Here is a 19,525-nt window from a genome sequence, read left to right as displayed (position 1 = left end):
ATTTACTTGGTGTTCTTTTGTAAAGTCTCTCTTATTGATGATCCTAAAATCTCTAGAATTTTAGAACTAAATCTTATCATTACAAGAGAGGAATTTGCAATCAAGATAGGTTAGGACTGACCCAAATATTTTTCCTTCAAAATATGAGAGGCTTTCTTCTATGGGCTTCTTTAGGGAAAAAAACTAGCCAGTTTGATTATTAACCTATTTCAGATAATATGCTTGAATTGTTTAAAATAAATGTTAGTATTATGTTCCCTAAGATTGTACTTCTATTATTAAATTTAATATTATTTTCTTCTTTTTAATTTGAGCTATTTAAATAAATCACATTTTCTCTTTATTCTCAAATGACAAATATCTATACAAATCAGTTAACTGCCTAAACATAGGGTACAGGATTCCTTTTAGCCTCTCTCACTGGATCACTCAGTAATAAAAGTTCCAATCCTCTAATCTTTAGAAATCTTTGAAATCTCAACATTAAAGAGTTTTTCATAGTGTTGCTCTGCTGGATAATAGATATCCTATGCTGCCTTCTCCTTCTGGCTAGTTGTATACAAGGAGCATAATTTAACCTCAGCATTTTGAAGCGTCTGAGATTCTCTGAAGGTCAGAGAAAGTACATACAAGGCTACACCTACAACTTATAATGTATATTGTAAAAATTTCTCAATACCCTATAACTTTGCCATCAATATTTGCCTTAAATTTGATTCAGAGCAGTTTCTAAATAGGGCTGTCACTGTTCAATAGGAATTGCACATAAATGAGAGATCTGGCCTTCACCCATTTTGTGCATACATAAGCTAAAATTATGTCATAACCTACATATGAATGATTTTAAAAAGCTAAAAGAACAATTGTTTGTTTATTTTTTAACCAGGATTCAGCTCAAAAACTCAATAGCATCAGTGAAAGCCAAGAATGTATTATAAGGCATTCCATAAACATTTGTTTGAATTGCAGAATCTTTACTCAGTCTTGTTTTTTTTTTTTTCTTCCTTTTTGTTCCTTTTATCTAAACCAGTGAGATCTAGCCCAGTATAAGCTAATTCACAAGCATTCTACATTCTGAAGTTTCTAAAGTGCATAGATTTAGAGAAAAACAATTAATTGCATCTTCCAGGCTGCTAGAAATACATGCTTTCCAGGCTGATTTAGAAGCCATTAAAGCCAGAGTAGGAGGGTTCCCACAAACAGTGATTGGAATTTATTTTCAGGAAGAAATCCAGAGTCACAGCAAAAATGACATAAATTAAAAGCATACCCTTGAAGAGGAGGAGTTCCTCGGGGAGCCAAAGAAAAATAGTATGCTTTTCTTATTAGGAGTTTTGTTAGCAGTCTATTAAGAACAGGGTGGTAGTTAATTATAGATACACACAAAGAAACTAGATGCAGCTTAAATGTAGTGAATATGGGCATTTTAAAAATAATTTACTAATTATATTTTATATACTATAATGATTGTTATTAAACTTATATCAAGTGCTGGTCATTAAAGTGAGAACAAATTTCCCTGTCAATAAAAAAATCTCTGAATAAGAAACAAGCCACAAAGTGAATTATTGAATGATATTTTTATTTCATTTCTGTCACTTTCTTGGCTAAATGTTCTAGTTTCAAAGTCTTATTTCTTGCTTTACACTGTGCCCATAGTATTTCTACCTTCCTCCTCATGGTACTTAGCTCTGTGATGTCCTGTATCCTAGAGTGAACACTCTGTATGCCTACTATAGTAGATATTGATTTTTATCTAGGCCTTGCTGTGGCCTGCAAGCAAAATGGGTATAGTTATTTCCATGTGTGCTTAGTCCTTCTTAGCTCAGACATATTTTCTTAACGAAATGTCATATTAAGATAATCTACTGGAGTGCTGTTAGAGAGAGGGATTGTAAACTATAGCTTTGCCTTAATTTTCCTCAAACAGCAATGAATGAGCCAGATGAGCATGCTTTCAAAAAGTTTAGATCAGCTAGAGTCCTGGTTATGGCAAGGGATTTAGTAAATCTGCATATGCCATTATTTCAGCTGCTTGGAAAGAGAAAGATTGATTTGAATTTTATTTTCTATTGAAACACCCATCATCTAGTTATCTTGGAATCATATAAATATATTATTCTCAATGGATTATTATTTGCCTTAAATTTTAATTAATGTTTATTTACAAAGAGGGCTTTATTTTTCCCCTGTATTCAAAATTCAAATGGGACTATATCAATAGAGCAGAAAACAAAACTTCCCAGATCAAAAACAGCAGCTTATCTCCAAAATTCACTTTTTACTTCCCCATTTGGTCTGAATTTTTGTCCATTCTCATTCTTTATAGACGCTTAACTTCTTGACTTTTTGGGGCTCCCATGTCTAACACAAATCTGTCTTATTTTTTATTAACTGGTTGAACTTCTCTATGTTCCATGTAAACGTATTTCTGTGGCCCACTTTGGCTTTGCATTTCATAAATTTGTAGTCAGAATAACTGATATCAGTCACTGACTCATGACTTCAAACTAAAAGAACCAGCTTTGCAATCTGCTAGGTTCTAGGGAAGAAATAAATACATCCTCATATTATTTCCTTGACAACTTATAATTTTACTTTGGAGAGTCATATTATCAGAAGAGTTATTTTAATTCTTAATAAAGACGACTGTTTTATAACTATCAAGAATGGGTGCACATAGGGTAATATAATTAAAATTAAGTAAATATAATAAATATTAAAAAGAATGACCAGGAATATAGCAGTGTCTAGCAGATTATCCATATACTAAGAAGGATTCTGATATTAATAATTAGTATTTTTGTGTACTTAACCGGGCCAGGTACTGTTCCTCTGGCCTTACTTATATTAACTAAATGATTCTTACAATAACCTTATGAGATCAGAACTATCATCTGTTTTTTTAATATATTTTTTAAGATTTTATTTATTTATTAATTCATGAGAGACAGAGAGAGAGAGAGTGAGAGAGAGAGCAGAGACACAGGCAGAGAGAGAAGCAGGCTCAATGCAGGGAGCCCAATGTGGGACTCCATCCGGGGACTCCAGGATCAGGCCCTGGGCGGAAGGCAGGTGCTAAACTGCTGAGCCACCCAGGGATCCCCTATTATCTCAGTTTTAATCAGAGAACTGAAGCAGAGAAGTTAAGCAATTTGTCCAAAGTTTTACCCAAGCCCAGTTAGTGAGTGATTAAGATGGGGTTAAAACTCAGGCAATAGGACTCCAGATCTCAGAAGACTTAACCAAAATGCAGGTCTGAGGACTAAATTTGAAGAAATATTGCTATAGAAATAACTTATCATCTCTCTTCTTCATTAGGTTATATTCTCGAGTATGGAAAAATGTGCTAAGCATTTTACTAGACACTGGAACAAGAAAGGTAGCTATGCAAACCTGATGATTTTTTTTTAACTTAAAGTTTAGTGAAGAAAATAAGGCTAAAATTAATTTTACAAATATTGATAATGTTTGATATCTACTTCTAAGGAGATGCAGAGAGAGTTAAGAGAGTAATGAAAGGTAATTTAAGGTAATTTGAGAAGAGTGATCAGATAAGCAACCCTAAAGACTGGGCTCAAACATTATAAATAATAGAAGTGGTCTGGTAAGGTGGGAAAGCAGGAAGATGACAGTGAATGGGGATTTGAAAATTCTTCCAGGCAGAAACAATTGCATGCACAAAAGCCCCGAGACCAGCGAGAGTGCCATGGTTTTGGTGGAACTACAGAGGAAGTCTGGCCCCCATGGTGTGTAGACATGTAGACCTTGTTAAAGGTCTGTAGACATGTTAAAGACCTTGGGTTGTCTTCAAAGAGCAATTGGAAGCTACTAAAGGGTTTTCAGCAATAAGTACTTTATTTACTCTAGCTGCACAGTGGAGGATAGAATGAAAGGGTACACTCATAGAATCTAAGACAACTGTCAATACTAATTATACTGATTTAGATAAGTGTCTTTCTGGTGCATCTGCATTTATAGTAAAGGGAAATACAATTGTTTTCTAACTGTTTATAAAAACTTTTAACATTGTAGATAATCTCTAGGACCACATATGGAAAGTTTAATATTCCTTGACTTTTGAGACACAGTGTTTAAAAACATGGATTTGTAATCTAATGCCAAATCCTGAACTCTACCATTCGCAGGTTATATAACCTTGGGCAAGCTATTAACATGGGAAGAGAGAGTAGCGTGAACTACTAAAAAGGTCCTTATCACATAAAGGAGAAACATTTGCTCAAAAAAGCGTAGCAGTATGACATTAATATGTTGTTTGCTTTAAAGAAAAACAAATAGCTTCAGTAAAAACATTCAATTCTACTTAATTTATTATTCAGACAGGAGTTTGTTTGAGACATATCAAGTAAGGTTAAAATTGGCCTTCAAGGATACAAACATCAGTTCACAGGAAATTTCCTTTTGTGGAATAGCTCATTCCTCAAAAAAATGAAACATGACTTTACATCCATTCTGTGGAATGAAAACATTCAATGAGTTAGTACATATATATTATGTGTTATGTGTAATTCACTAGATTTGTCACTTCATAACCATGTGTATTCTTGGTGTATTCTTGGTTCTCTAAGTTCTATGTCTTAGAATCTCTAAGCTGATTTTAATTATATTTGAATTCATGGGTAAAGTATTTCTTAATGGGTTTATGATGGAGATAAGTTTATGCTTCTAAGCAAGATATTTATGGCTTTGCAAATAACCACGATAAAGATATCTTGCTAGAAATATATCCAGTGTAAAGGAAAGAAAACAATTCTATTCTTGCTTCAACTAAATCTGATCTAATTCTACTACTAAAAATGCTATCAGCCATGTATATTGATACATTTTTTAGCAGTAGAGAAAGTTCCTGTGGCTAATATTTGATTGAAAAGGATGTTGCAGCTGTTAGGGGGAAAAAAGGAAAGAGAAAGACGTGAGATGCTTGTTCCTCAGGCTAATTTGCTGCCTCTAACCTTGTATTTGTTGACCTCACCTTTTGTCCACATCTTCCCCTCACCACAAGTATGCACTCATAAATTTCAGTTCCCAACCTTATTACATTTGAGATTGTAAAATGCCGGAAGCTATGCTGCTAAAAGTGCTGCCTCTCAAACAATTTTCTGCAATGATATTAACCTTGAATGCAAGAGATGTAAGTGATGGAGAGTTTTAAACACAAATAAGTTATAGTCTATTTAGTCTAAACCCTTCATTTAAAGGAAAATGACTAGATTTGGAGGTCAGGGGAACTCTATAATCACATTGATATTCTTGGCCCTGTGGTGACTCTGGTTAGCTACCACAACAAAAACAACAAAACCACTGTGATTTTAGATGTCCTCATTTAAGAAGTGTCTGTTAATATATTTTTTTAAGTTGATCTAGTTTGATTGCTAATTTCAGATTACTCAATAGAGCAAAGTCCATGAACATGATGATTCACACTAGGTAAATATGAGAGATGTGTGTGTGTGTGTGTGTGTGTGTGTATTCATTGTTCATTGAATATATATATATATATTCATTGTTCTATATACATTGACTAATTCAAGTTTGGTTCAATTAAATCCCATTGTTTTAATAATTATGAATAATACCTAAAGCCATCGGAAATAAATATATTGTAGTTTTAATACCTTCGTGAAGGTGTGATTTTTTAAAAGTAATCTCTATGCCCAATATGGGGCACCAACTCACAACCCTGAGATCAAGAGTTTCGTGCTCTATAGTCTGAGCTAGCCAGGTGCCCCAAAAGCTGTGAATTTTAATATCGTGCTGTTATATCTCAAAAATATAGAAGTCAACCAGTTCTGTCCCTAAATATTTATAAAATCTAGTAATTTTCTAAATCCATAAAATTCATTTTGAAGATGAAATTTATAAAATGTGTTTAGTGTTAAACTTTTGGATATATTATATAATATAACATAATATTATATAAATACCTGTATCACTGAATATCACTTGCTTAGTTTCTTCCCATGAGGGTTGGTACCAAGACTCACTCTCTAGCTGTCAGATGTGTTGGCTGCTAATGGCTAACGACTGTACCCTCTACATGGGAATTGGCCTCCATCAAAGGGATTGACTGCCTTCCTCAAGGCTGTGCACCCTCACAAGAGAAGCTTGTATTTAGTGACTGGCTGGCTTGGGAGTACATATGATCAAGACTTTTATCACAATGCAGGACAACTAAATGTCATTTTAGCTTTAGAGCTTGTATGGAATTGACAGGGATCTTTGTTTACTACATTGCAATTCAATTTTTCTCTCTAATACTGTAAGACTCACTCAAGTGTTTTACTCTAGAGTACTCTTCAATAAACTTCATACTTACCACTCTCAAGCTCAGAGAGTTTTCCCAAAATCTATCCTAAGAAATATATTAAAAGTAGTCCAAGAAACAGGCTTTGAAATGTGATTTTGGACCAGGATCAACCCCTAGGCAGGTGGCAATTAGGACCTCATAGATAGTGTTAGGTCTTGCAATGCCATAACAGAACAATCATTACATAAAACTTTCACTGGTGACGGGACGGTATTGGATGTTATGGGAAGGATATGCACTATCCCTGGCTGCTGCAATAGTCCATTTTGGAAGTTCTCAAAAGTGGAGATTATAAGGACAGTAGGATTAAATATGGTGTTGAAGACATTAATTTGCAACAACAAAGGCAAATACAATGAAGGACATTGGAAAAAGAAAAAAAAATACCTAGAGGATGTTTAATGAAAATTTTAGGGCAAGGTTTGAAAGCCATAAGGCCTCCTCAGCAACATATAATCTCTTTTCTTTAGCCAGAAAGTAGAAGGCTACTTTTAGTAGAAAGATCAGTCCTGAAGCTTAGAGGATTGCAGCAGTCTAGAGTGTCATCTATAACATGAGGACCTTAATTGGATGGAAGAGGGATCCTGAGGAATAGAATTGGTGACATCTGGGTTGGATCTCTCTAAAGCTTAGAAATCTCAGATCTTCCTGAACTCTAAAAGCCTGCCGTGTCATGTTCCTCCTTCTCAACTAATGCTCCCACAGTGTTTGAAGGTGACATAGAAGAAGCCCCTTTCTTATGAAATAACAACAGCTCACCCCTCAGGATGTACTCTCATCCCCCCTCCTAATCACCAACTGATAAGTAAAGTCAAATTACAACCTAACCCAGCTACAAAACTACTGGACCTGCTAAGGAAGGAAATGGAGTATGTCCCAAGATAGCTGCAGAATCTAGGCACCATGTACAGATAGACAATGGGAGAGTACATATGGAACTGGGTTCTGAAGGGCAGGAATATGGAAATGGGCAGCATATGAAGTTGGATAGGAGTATTTATAGGCATCCACTTTCAACCTGACAAGAATCCCAGGAGATGGTACCAGCACACTATACTAGTAGCTTAGCTCAGTGGTTGCTGTATAGTTTCCATCAGGGGTGTTCTGAAATGTAATGAGTGAAAGATTTCACTTTATGCAGTGCATTGGGATGCATTTTGTGTGGAAAATAAATAGTACAAGTTTATAATATAAATTCATGCGGGATCCCTGGATGGCTCAGTGGTTTAGTGCCGCCTTTAGCCCAGGGCCTGATCCTGGAGACCTGGGATGAAGTCCCATGTCGGGCTCCCTGCATGGAGCCTGCTTCTCCCTCTGCCTGTGTCTCTGCCTCTCTCTCTCTCTCTCTCTCTCTCTCTGTGTGTGTGTGTGTGTCTCTCATTAATAAATAAATAAAATCTTAAAAAATTCATGGATAGTGGTAAGTAGCTGGTCCCTGATGGAGAAAAACTGGTGCAAGAAGATCTAGGGAAGAAGCATGTGGATACACTTATGATTGCAGACAAATTGAGAGCTTTGTACCACCTGTTAATGCCTTCCTGTGAACCTCTATAATGCTAAAAAAGCAAGTACTCATAACGGTTAGACATTTGTTATCAAACAGCCTCAGTCTTAAGCTCTCCCAGAACTGATACAATGAGAGCATGAACAGAGTAGCTTTTGGAGCAGTGGTGAAGAACACACATCACTAGCATGGAACACCAGCATGGGTTGCCACTCAATTCAATGATCAGTACATGGTCTGCATCTCCAAAATTTCAAATAGAATAGTCTAGGAGCTTAGGGGTGAAAGTTGGAGAATCCCTGTGTATTAGTTATTGTTATGACAAAATACCATAAACCTAGAGCCTTAAAGCAACACAAATATTTTATCCTATAGTTCTGAGGGTCAGAATTCTGGAATGGATCTTGCCAAGCTAAAATTAGATGTTGATAAACAGTGTTCCTTTCTGGATGATCTGGGGACACTCACTTCCCTTACTTATTTAGGGGAATAGCAGAAGACCATGGGGCACAAAATCATATCTATAACATATAGCTTACTGAATGACTCACTTTGTATTTTCTGTCCTTGCAATTCTGGTCTCTGTGGATTCAGATATCAGGGGGTGTGAGTGTGGGGATGGGGACAGTATCACCAGAGGACCCAGCAATATTACCATAATGTTCTAAATTAATATATTGTTTCAGACTCCCATGAAATGGACCAAAAAAAAAGGAACCACCATCCTGGCAGGAGTAATCGGCCTTAATTATCAAAACCCAGTAAAGATGTTGAGTCACAGTAAAGTTATGGGGAATGTTCAGCACCTAGGTACTTATTGGGGTACATTCTTCTACTTCCTTCCCAATATTTATAGTATATGTGGATAAGTAAAGCAGCCATAGGCTGAGAATGTCATTGGCTTGTACCCTTGAGGGATGAGGAAGTGGGTCACCCCACCCCCAGCGGATAGTGGAGAAGAGGCATGATGAGTATCAGTTGCAGTTGTGAAACTGGCTGTAGCAGTGGAGTCTACATATCATCTACTAGCATTCTTCTTATAGATTTCTACACACACACACACACACACACACACACACACATCAAACAATTCTAGAGGAGCTGTTTCTAATGAGCTGAACCTATCAAGTAGAAAAACAGAATCTAAACAGTGTAATTATGGTAGACTCTTAGTATGTGCTGTGGTACACTAACCAGATGCACTCACTTTTCTGCAAGGCTGATTATGGTATTATCTCATGAGACTTGCCCTCAGATAAAGGGACCTGACTTACCCAAAGTTATCCTCCATCCTTGGGAGGATATCATCCATATCCAGTGATGGTTCAACCGGAGGTACAAATGTTCAGTAACATTACCTCATTTGAGAACATCTCTCAGGAACTATCCACCTTCAGAGTTCCTCATAGGATTGATAAGGGCTTTTATAGTGATTGAATCATTCTTTAACTGTCCAATTCTAGTTCCTCTTACAGGTGTTTTGCTCATGGCTACTACCCCAAAAACTTCTTACATGTAAATATCCAATTCAGAGCATGATTTCTGAGAAACCTCTCCTAAGACATCTTGTTTGCTCGTTGAAATGCTTTCCTTGTAGATGTTCTTCAAATATGGACTTTGGAAAAAAATTGATTTATTTGCTTTGAGATGGTACTTTTGAAAATGATCTGAGTTATTTTAACATTAATAAACTTTGTAATCCAAGTCAAGGAAACACAACGGATATCAAAATATCATGCTTTAAAAAATTTCCATTGGCCATAGATTTTGGCAATGTATGTTTCATAGTGTTATTAAAAATGATTTTCATGTGACCTCTCCTTTGAAACAGGTGGGGTTATCTACAGCAGCAGAATCATCCTTAATAAACTCTCATTCTCATTCCATTTATTAATATAATTACTAAAGAAACAGAACAGTCATTTGAAAAATAAGTTTTGGAAATGTGCTATGTAAAAATAATAACAATTTAAAAATGGGAAAATAGAATATGACTGGAACCACACTAGAAAACTCACAAGAAGATTCCCACTTGTTCTAAGTGCAGCAATTAGTAAACAGGGTAGTCAGATAATTTAATCAGATACAGTGATGGTACTTGTCTATGAGGACCTTACTAAAAGTCATTTTTCTTAAGTTCCTAGAACATTCCTGATATGTCTGCATGTTCCTCAAGTAATATCACAGTTTCTTATACAGACAGTACTTTGACCATTTGAATCTGTGTGACCTAGGAAAAGTCATCTAGTATTAGTTCTGCAATGCATTTAAATAAATAAAAGGGATAGAATTCTTGAGAAGATAAAATATAACTTGTAAAATTTTTATTTTAGTTCATTACACAGGGTAACCAATGAATAATTTTTGCTGTAATTACTATTTTTTTAAGTTTAAACCATTTCTTCAATAAATTGGTCAGTATATAAAACTCATGATATTTGGCCAGTAAAAATGATATCTTGTTTTTGTTTGATTCTTACTATATGTCAGGCTTCTAATCATCTTTTCTTTATTATATCATTTAACTTTCACAACAATCATATGGGGGTAGGCTCTACTATTTATATCATTATTTCTATTCTTTTGTAGATAAGCAAATAACAACACAGAGGCCAAAAGTTATTTCCCAATATGCATACAATGAGTAAGTAGCCAAATTTAGGATTTGAATCTAAGCTGTAAAATGTTATGCTCTAGGTGTCTAGTCTATACTGCCTCCTATGATATTGAATTAGAGTTACAGGTAAAGATTAGAGTTAGGAAGAGCCATCTGCTTGGAGAGCTGATTTAATAACCAAGATACTCAAATCAGGTTTTCTGCCTATTCTGGCCATTTAAGGGTGCTGTCTTGGAAACAGATTCTCCGGCCCCCATCCAGTCATTAGATGAATGTAGACTCAGCTGAATGAAATCTCATGAAAGGCCCAAGACAGACTCATCCATGCAAGCTGCTCCCAAAATCTTGAGCCATAGAAACTGAGATAATAAATATTTATTACTTAAACTTGTAAATTTGGAAATATTGTGTTATATAGAAATAAATAACAAACATAGACAAGTTACTAATAATCTCTGAACTATGAAATAAAATTAGCCAGCTAAAATGTTGGAAGAGGGATGTTTTTCAAGAGCTATGTAAGCAACAGCAACAATAACACAAAAGACATGTCTTTTCAATTGCTGCATCTAAGTTACCTATATTCTTTTTATGTTAAAGTTGGAAATATGAAAATCTTCAGGTTCCTATTTCTCTTCTTGTCCTCTCATATTTGCCTCTCTCTATATATATTACTTATGATCTATTGATTAGGAAGTGCAGATAATTAGCCAGGGACACAGATATAATCACCATAAAGCCTTACATATCTTGAAGAGAGAAAACCATATTTTTAGAACCAAGTTTTTAGAAAACTACCTTGTCATAGACAATGATGTGTAGAATTTGCCACTAGTGTCTGCCGAAAACCAATAGAGAGTATGCATTACTCAAAACCAACTACTGCAACAATACTGGAAAAATAGTGGAAAAGTTCAGTTCTACTTTAGACGTTGTGAACATTATTACCTTCATATATAGATGAAAATGTGTGAAGTAAAATCATGTTTATGATGTAAACCCACTATGAAATTAGAAAATTCGTTATGAATGAGAAAAACTTCATTTACCTTTTCAAGTTTACCTTTTGTGAACAGGGCTCCAAAACACAGTTTAAATTATTAGGAAGAGTTGTAGGTATATTGATATAGTTTGTATTAAAATATAAGTAACTTGCTTTTATATGATTATTAATTCTAAATAATTGATAATATGCATTTTAGCATATTTTCAGTAAAATGAGATAAGCCATTTTCTCCAATATTTAATGTGCAAGAAATGACCACTGGGCCTTCTGTAAGATGAACCACAGTAGATATACATAGATCCATCTGGAGGTAGAGATGGCATTATACAAAACAAGGGTCAAAGAAATAAGTGGGAAGCAACCTGTGTTCTAGTCCTTCTAACAACAACCAGACTCACTGTGAACACTGATCCTTCAGTTACTATTGTGCCTGACTAATAATAAAGTGGTAATAAGAATCAAGGAAATGATATTCCTGTATTGACATAAAATTACAAAACTAAGCCCTTATTTACTTCTTTCATTTTTAAGTAGTTATATATAGGAACTCAATGAAGCTAAATATAGGAATTCAAGTGAAATAAAAAATAAATGGAATGAAACTACAATACCTAATGGTATAAAAAAGAAAGGGAAAGGAAATAAAGGGGAAAAAAGAAATCTATTTCACCTGTTCAGTGAGAAACTACTTTGACAAAAAGGCACTGAGTTGAATACTACTAAGTGCCAGGCATTGTATGTAATGTTGAATATCCAAAGATAAATAACATATGTTCCATGCAACTGCTTGTCTAATATGGAAGGACAGGTGTGTAAAAAATCATAAAACAATGTGATGAAATATAAAACAAAACTACGCTGTAGGTAAAATTGTAGGAATAAAAACCTTGATTTGAATAAGTCAGGAAAGATTTCACAAGGCAAGGATACTTAGGCAGTCCCTTCAAGAATCATTTTAAAAAATCACAGGTAAAGAAAATGAGACAGAATCAGGTAAAATGAGAACATGTGAAGCAACATGGATATGTAGAAAAGAATGAGATATTTGGAGGCTAAAATTTATGGAAAGTAGTGGACATTCCATGTTTAGTTCAATTACTAGCAATATTATTTGAAATAGCTCCATCTGTGAAAGCTTGGTAAAGGCCTTCAGCAAACAAGTTCATTTCTTTTGTTTTTCTTTTAAAAGTAAGTAATAATTTTATAGGCCTGAGAGAAGGTAATTAAAGTCAGTGAAGAAATTAAAAATGAGAAAACATTAGGGTAGTAAGAGTCTTTCCCCAAGAAGCCAGAGGCCTGGAAACAAAGAAAGAAAATGCATTAGCAACACTAATTACACTGTGGACTTTGTCCCTAATGGATTTCCTTCCCAATTTACACTGAATAAAACAACTGTTATATTTGGTTAGTACTGTGTGTGTGTGTGTGTGTGTGTGTGTGTGTGACAGAGACAGAGAGAGAGGGAGAGAACTCATACACAGATGAATCAGTACTGCTCTACAGAGCTTACATGCATCTGATAAATGAATGCTTGAATCTCCATTTTCTTAGTCAAATTTTTGAAGAACCATCCAATTTATATGGAAGAGGTATTTCTTTTTTTTAAAGATTTTATTTATTTATTCATGGAAGACACAGAGACAGAGAGGCAGAGAGACACAGACAGAGGGAGAAGCAGGCTCCCCGTGGGGAGCCTGATGCTGGACTCCATCCCAGGACCCCAGATCCGACCTGAGCCAAAGGCAGATGCTCAACCACTGAGCTACCCAGGTGCCCCTGGAAGAGGTATTTCATAAGAATGTTCCATGATAAAGAATCTTATTACTTTCTATTTCTTAATAGATTTAACATGAAAGCATGCTGACTGCTGGTGCTTTTAATCTATTATTAATTAGAATTCCTTCCTCCACTAAAATGTAAAAATCTTCAAATAGTCTAATGTTTACCTCATCTCCATCCAGTTGTGAATATATTTATGCCTAGTCATAGATGAGACTATTTGACCTTCTGCTAACCCATTTACTATCAGGATTGTTCAGTTCCCTCCTCATCATGCTTCTATATTCTTCCCTGGTCCCTTCAAGATCCTCCCTCAAGGTTCTCCCCATGTTCACAGAACCATTACTGGAAATTATGGTTTCTTTCTTCTGATTTATCAAGTGTATTTATATAAGAGTTCCTTGCTCACTTTCTATCTTCTAAATAACAATAGAGAAAATGAAATTCTCCACATTTTCAAAAATTTCCTGTGATTTATTTTCTCATTTTATAGTTTTGGGATTTTCACAGAACAGATATGAGTACTGCTCACTTTTCAGATGAAAAAGTACTGATACAGAGATGTTAAATGACATCACCTCCTTTACCCAGATAAAAAGTGCAATAGTTAAGATTCAATACCTACTCTAGGTGAAATGTACTTCAAGTCTTCCCTGCATCTGGAAGCAACTAGGAAATTCTAAAGTTGTTAAGCTTTATTTCTTACTTTGTATTCAATTCTAATCAACCTGCATCTCTATCCAGTAATGTTAGCCTGCCCTTCTTAAAATTGATTTTCCCTTTATCTACTTATTTCCCTATTATTTCTATACCTTATGTTTAATCTCTCATTTTTACTCTTGTTGAATAACAGTCATATTTATTATGAAAGTGTGGATCACAAGAAACACTTCTTCTAAAGATACAGAGAGGCATATCTTTTCAGAAAACAAAAACCAAAGGAAACAGCAGCAGCAATACTAAATAGGCATATTCATCTCCTAAGAAATAATTTGAGCCCATTCCATTATTACACTAATCAAAGAGATGGGAAACTGTTCTGCAGAAACTTCTGGAAAGATAGTTTTCACGGAATGATAGATGACTCCACTAAAGAAAAAAGAAGTCTAGAAGCATGTCCATTGGTAGTCATTCTAACAGGTGTGAGGTGATACCTCATTATAGTTTTGATTTGCATTTCCCTATTTGAGTAATGTTGAGCTCCTTTTCACGTATCCATTGGCCAGGCCTGTGTCTTCTTTGGAGAAATATCTATCCAGATCCTTTGCCATTATTTATGGGGTTATTTTTATTGTTTGCTATTGAGTTATATGAGTTCTTTATATATTTTGAACATTAACTAGATATGGAGTAGATGGCTTGCAAATATTTTTGCAACTCAAAAACAAACCTTTGTATATACAGTCAATTAATATTTGTCAAGGGAGGCAAGAACACTCAATAGATAAAGGGAAGTCTCTTCAATAAATGGTATGAATGAAAAGAATGAAATTGGGCCCAGATTTTCAGCACTCACAAAAGTAGTCAAAATGAATTAAAGATTTAAATGTAAGACCTGAAACTGTAAAACTCCCAGAAAAAAACTTTGGGGAAAGTGGCTTGACATTAGTCTCAGCAACATTTTTTTTTTTTGAGATGACATCAATATCACAAGCAACAAAAGCAGAAATAAACAAGGGACTACATCAAATGAAAAGCTTCTGCACAGCAGAAAAAAAAACAATCAAAATGAGAAGGCAACTAAGGAATGGGAGAAAATATTTGGAATTTTTTTAAAGATTTTATTTATTCATTTGAGAGAGAGATCCAAAGAGACAAAGCATAAGAGGGGAGGAAGGGAAGAGGTAGAAAGAGAAGCAGGCTCTCTGATGAGCAGGGAACCCAGCACAGGGGCTCAATCCCAGGACCTAGCGATCATGACCTGAGCCAAAGGCAGATGCTTAACTAACTGAGCTAGTCAGGCACCCCTAAGATTATTATTTTGGGAATTTAGAATCAAATATCTACAAATATGATGAATTCTTTCTGAGATGAGTATTTTTCAATAATATTTTTTTACAAATGTTAACAGAAAATTATTGGGTTATTCTATATTTATATTGTTATCCCAAACTCTTATTTCTAGATACTTTGGTTGAATATAAGGTGTACAAACACAAGATTCTATTTGGAATTTGATTCAATTTAAATCTTAGTACTTCAGTTATCTATTTAACTTCTCCAGGACTCAGTTTCTGCATCTTTTGTAAAATAGAGATACTAATGTTGCCCACTTTATAAGGTGAGAATTAAGTAATATTAATTAATGTAAATTGCTCAAAACTGCCTGATACACACATGTAAGTAACAGATGTTAAGGATTAATTTCTATTACTAAAATTATTTTTAGCCAAAACAAACCTATATTTATATTTGTTTACATCAGTGTTCGCAATTTTTTTCTTAAAGTACCAGCATAAATATTTTAGACTTTGGGTGTAATATGGTCATTCTCTAGCAACTACATAACTCTACTTTTTGGCAGGAAAACATTCATACATGTATTTACATGTTCCAATAAAATTTTATTGGCACAAACAGGCAGCAATCAGATTTGGGGTGCACACTGTAGATTACCAGCCCTGGTTTCTATGCTGGAGAACAAATACAATGATTCATGACTTAACAGAAATCACTTACTGCATCCTGGAAAGTGTTCATTCTTCAGTGAACATTTAAAAGTCTCAAGAAGGTATTTCTTCCCCACAATTCTCCATGTAGTTTATCTTTGTCTTAAATTCCAAGTCAATGTTTATAGTTTTCTCAGCAAAGGATAAAGGTCAGCACAAGGAGAAAATTAATTTTTGTTAAAAAATTAAACAATGTCACAAAGCAGTTTGTCCACCGTATATTCAGTGCATATTAAAAACATTTATAACATTCCTTAGGATTACTAAACACATGAGAAATTAGCACAGAACAACAATAAAAAAAGTAAATTATCCTACTTCAGTGACTTATATTATCCTCCCTTTGTGTGCAAATGGAACTTTTTTACTCAGACAGGTCAGAGGAAAGTAAAATTATGAAATGAAAAAGAAAGGAAGCAGGAAATTTACACCCTCTCACATAGGTAGAGATCATAATATTATACTGAAAAACTTGTTTAGGTACACTAAATATAAGCCTTTAGCCTGGCAGATGCCTCAAAATTTACTAAAATAAAAAACCATAACAAAATACTAAGTGGTGATTTGTCAAGACACTTGAAGATTTTTTTTATACTTGAGGATTTGTAATAGAAGGTCTGGAGGATCAACTTAACAGAGGATTTTGCTGACATGAAAACTGATGATTGTTAATATAAAAATATGAATGTTTCAAATAAGAATAGCAAGATTGCACCAGCTGCTTGCAGATATGAATAAATCTGTTATGAGTTTATTCGATAAATATTATGTATCCTCTGTGTTTGAACCAGTGGACTTTAATTTTACTTTCATTTCTATTGTACAATTTTAACTTATCTCTAGTCTATATTATGCAACTTAGTAGTAACATCTCCATACATACCAAATAAATCTTGACTACTTGACATTCATCCCAGCTATGTGCACATACAACCTATCTCTCCTTCTTTCCCTCTCCATCTCTCTCTCTCTCTCTCTCTCTCTCTCTCTCTCTCACTCAGACACATGCACACATACACACAGGCAATGGAATAAAATGGCTTTATATCGCACAGAAATTGTGTCTCTAGGAATTAGAGTATTCCTGTACTCTAAGCAGACTAATCTGTTTAATAGAATTTCAATAGAGTTGCAAATGCTCCTTTTCCATAAGAAGTAATATTTATTTTCTTTTTTTAAAGAAAAAGTTGTCTTTTATGAACAAGGCCTTTTAGTGTTAGAATTCATGAACCAACCAGGTACAATAAGCACAGAGCACTATACGAGGCCCAAACGACATATCAGAGTTTCTGAACAAGATTCTTCTTCCAATTATTTTGAACATTAAACATTTACAAAAGAGTTGGAGATGTGATCAAACTATTATTATTCATTCATGAAATATGTAATTGATTTTAAGGTGAGAAATTTCCGTTCAAATAGCTTTTGGAATATTCACTCTTCGACGAAGTGATATTATGTCTTCTACAATGCCTTGAATATTATCCAGATAATTAACATATTAAACATGCCTTATGAGCATTATATGAAATTGAAGTGAAACTTTTGAATGTACTCCCTAATTCACTTGAAATTTAATGATATAATGCATTGGGAAGTACTTTGCAAAAAGTTATCTTTATGTCTCATCTCTCTAGCATAGCTATTACACATGGCAAAGACAACACATTTGTAGAACATTTTTATTTTTTAAATGTTGAGTACAATTCCATCATAAATGCATGCATTCAGAAATTGTAAATCCTCTTACATTAGTGAAATTCCCCTTCTCTCTCCACACCTACTCATGCTTCAGTTTTAGTGTGCACCAACTATGACCCTTCTACCTACTATTCTAGCCTCTCTGTCTCGTGTGTGTGTGTTTGTGTGTGTGTGTGTGTGTGTGTGTGTGTGAATATATAACACTCAAAGCACAACTTATGAAGTCTGGTACAACCAGATTTTAATAACAGATATGTACTTTAATGGTTGTATGTCCCTGAACAAGTCACTTTTCTGAATTTGAGTTTCTACATCTGGTACAAAGCAGATAATGATAATTATCAATATGATCTTTGTGAGGTTTAAGTTAGCTTTGCTAAGCGCACGCTACATAATATAAGTAAATATTCAATAAATGTTTGGGATTACTTTTTTTATTGGCATCATCATGGTTTACCATAAAAGCCCAATTCAGAATGGAGAATGAAGAATGGAGAAGCCTGTAGGGAAGATATTATTTAGAAGAGTTTAACCTGAAGGGATACACAGCCACTATTACTAGCAGGTGCTTGAGGGTGGCTGCAGACTATGAAAGGAAACCTAGTGAGAGGGATAACATATATTACTCTTATACTTAGTAGCAGTACATAGTGGCTGTCTTGATCACATGAAAGTATCACCAAAGTACCGCCCATGAGTCTAGTATCCCAGAATTTAAATCCTAGAGTACCAATCTAGAATATTGGTTTGCCTACACGGGCCACAACAGTCTTCCGCCTTTTTCTTGTTGTAGCGTTCTGGCTCAAGGTGGGTTACTGTGGCCATGATGATAGAAATTTTTTAAAGATAGGTTGCAGGTAGAATTTTTAAAAGAAAATCAATTCTATTTACTTTTTTTTAAAAGATTTTATTTATTCATTAGAGACACACAGAGAGGGGTAGAGACATAGACAGAGGGAGAAGCAGGCTCCCTGTGGGGAGCCCGATGTAGGACTTGATCCCAGGACCCCAGGATCACATCCTGAGTGAAAGGCAGACTCTCAACCACTGAGCCACCCAGGTGCCTCAACCAATTCTATTTTAAAGGGTTTAGATTTCCACTAACTTAATGGAAATTCAGTACAGTATTTTCAAATTGATAAAGGACCAGAAAGGATACAACTTTAGAATGATTTGTCTGGCAGTAGTGTGGAAAAAGACCAGAGGACAGACGGAAGCGATGAATGAACTATATCAGCAATCTGAGTGAAAATTTTAGTTTGGATGGAATAAAAATATTTAAGGATAACAATTATGTATTTAAGGATAACAAGAAGCTAGATTTACCAGGAGGTAGTCTGTTAAGGACTAGGGCTTCAAGCAGCAGGTTAGGATGGAGTGGGGAGGTGGCTTCAGATGTTAGGTGGATTAGGATAGGGCAAAACATCTGAATGTAATAGAATGGGCAACAGCAAATATGGAGCTCCAGCTAAAGACTAACTTGAATTTGTGCAGTAAATCAAGAGAGGACTTAGGCACAGTGCAACAAGATAAGGATGAAGTTAGGGTCCATTGTGGAATCTTAAGCACTAAGATAAGGCCATAAGACCCAAGGCATAAATCACATTTATGGTTGCAGCAAGTGGTTTAATTACTACATTCTATGGTAATTAACAAAATTGATTGGGTGTCTATGTGCTTGGTCAAGTTACACACAGGTGTATAAATAAGAAATGATACAGAGGCACCTGGGTGGTTCAGTTGGTTAAGCATCCAACTCATGATTTCAGCTCAGGTCATTATCTCACAGTCATGGGATTGATTCTCATGATGTTGGGCTCAGTGCTCAGTGGGGGGACTGCTTGAGATTCTCTCTCTCCTCTTTCTCCCCCTTGTTCCTCCTCCTTGTTCCCCACTTGCATGCATAGGTGTAGCAACTTTG

The 19,525-nt window shown here is 35.0% G+C and overlaps 1 pseudogene; it reads right to left on the bottom strand.

Moving 5' to 3' along the window:
* LOC129508652 (DLA class I histocompatibility antigen, A9/A9 alpha chain-like) overlaps positions 1–18,429 on the bottom strand; it is a 100,574-nt pseudogene extending 82,145 nt beyond the window's left edge.
* Positions 18,430–19,525: the final 1,096 nt, after the last annotated feature.

Source organism: Nyctereutes procyonoides, unplaced genomic scaffold (genome assembly GCF_905146905.1).
Source record: "Nyctereutes procyonoides isolate TBG_1078 unplaced genomic scaffold, NYPRO_anot_genome, whole genome shotgun sequence".
Classification (NCBI taxonomy): Eukaryota; Metazoa; Chordata; class Mammalia; order Carnivora; family Canidae; genus Nyctereutes; species Nyctereutes procyonoides.
The sequence above is the reverse complement of the archived record's forward strand: the minus strand, read 5'-3'. Positions and strand labels throughout refer to the sequence as shown.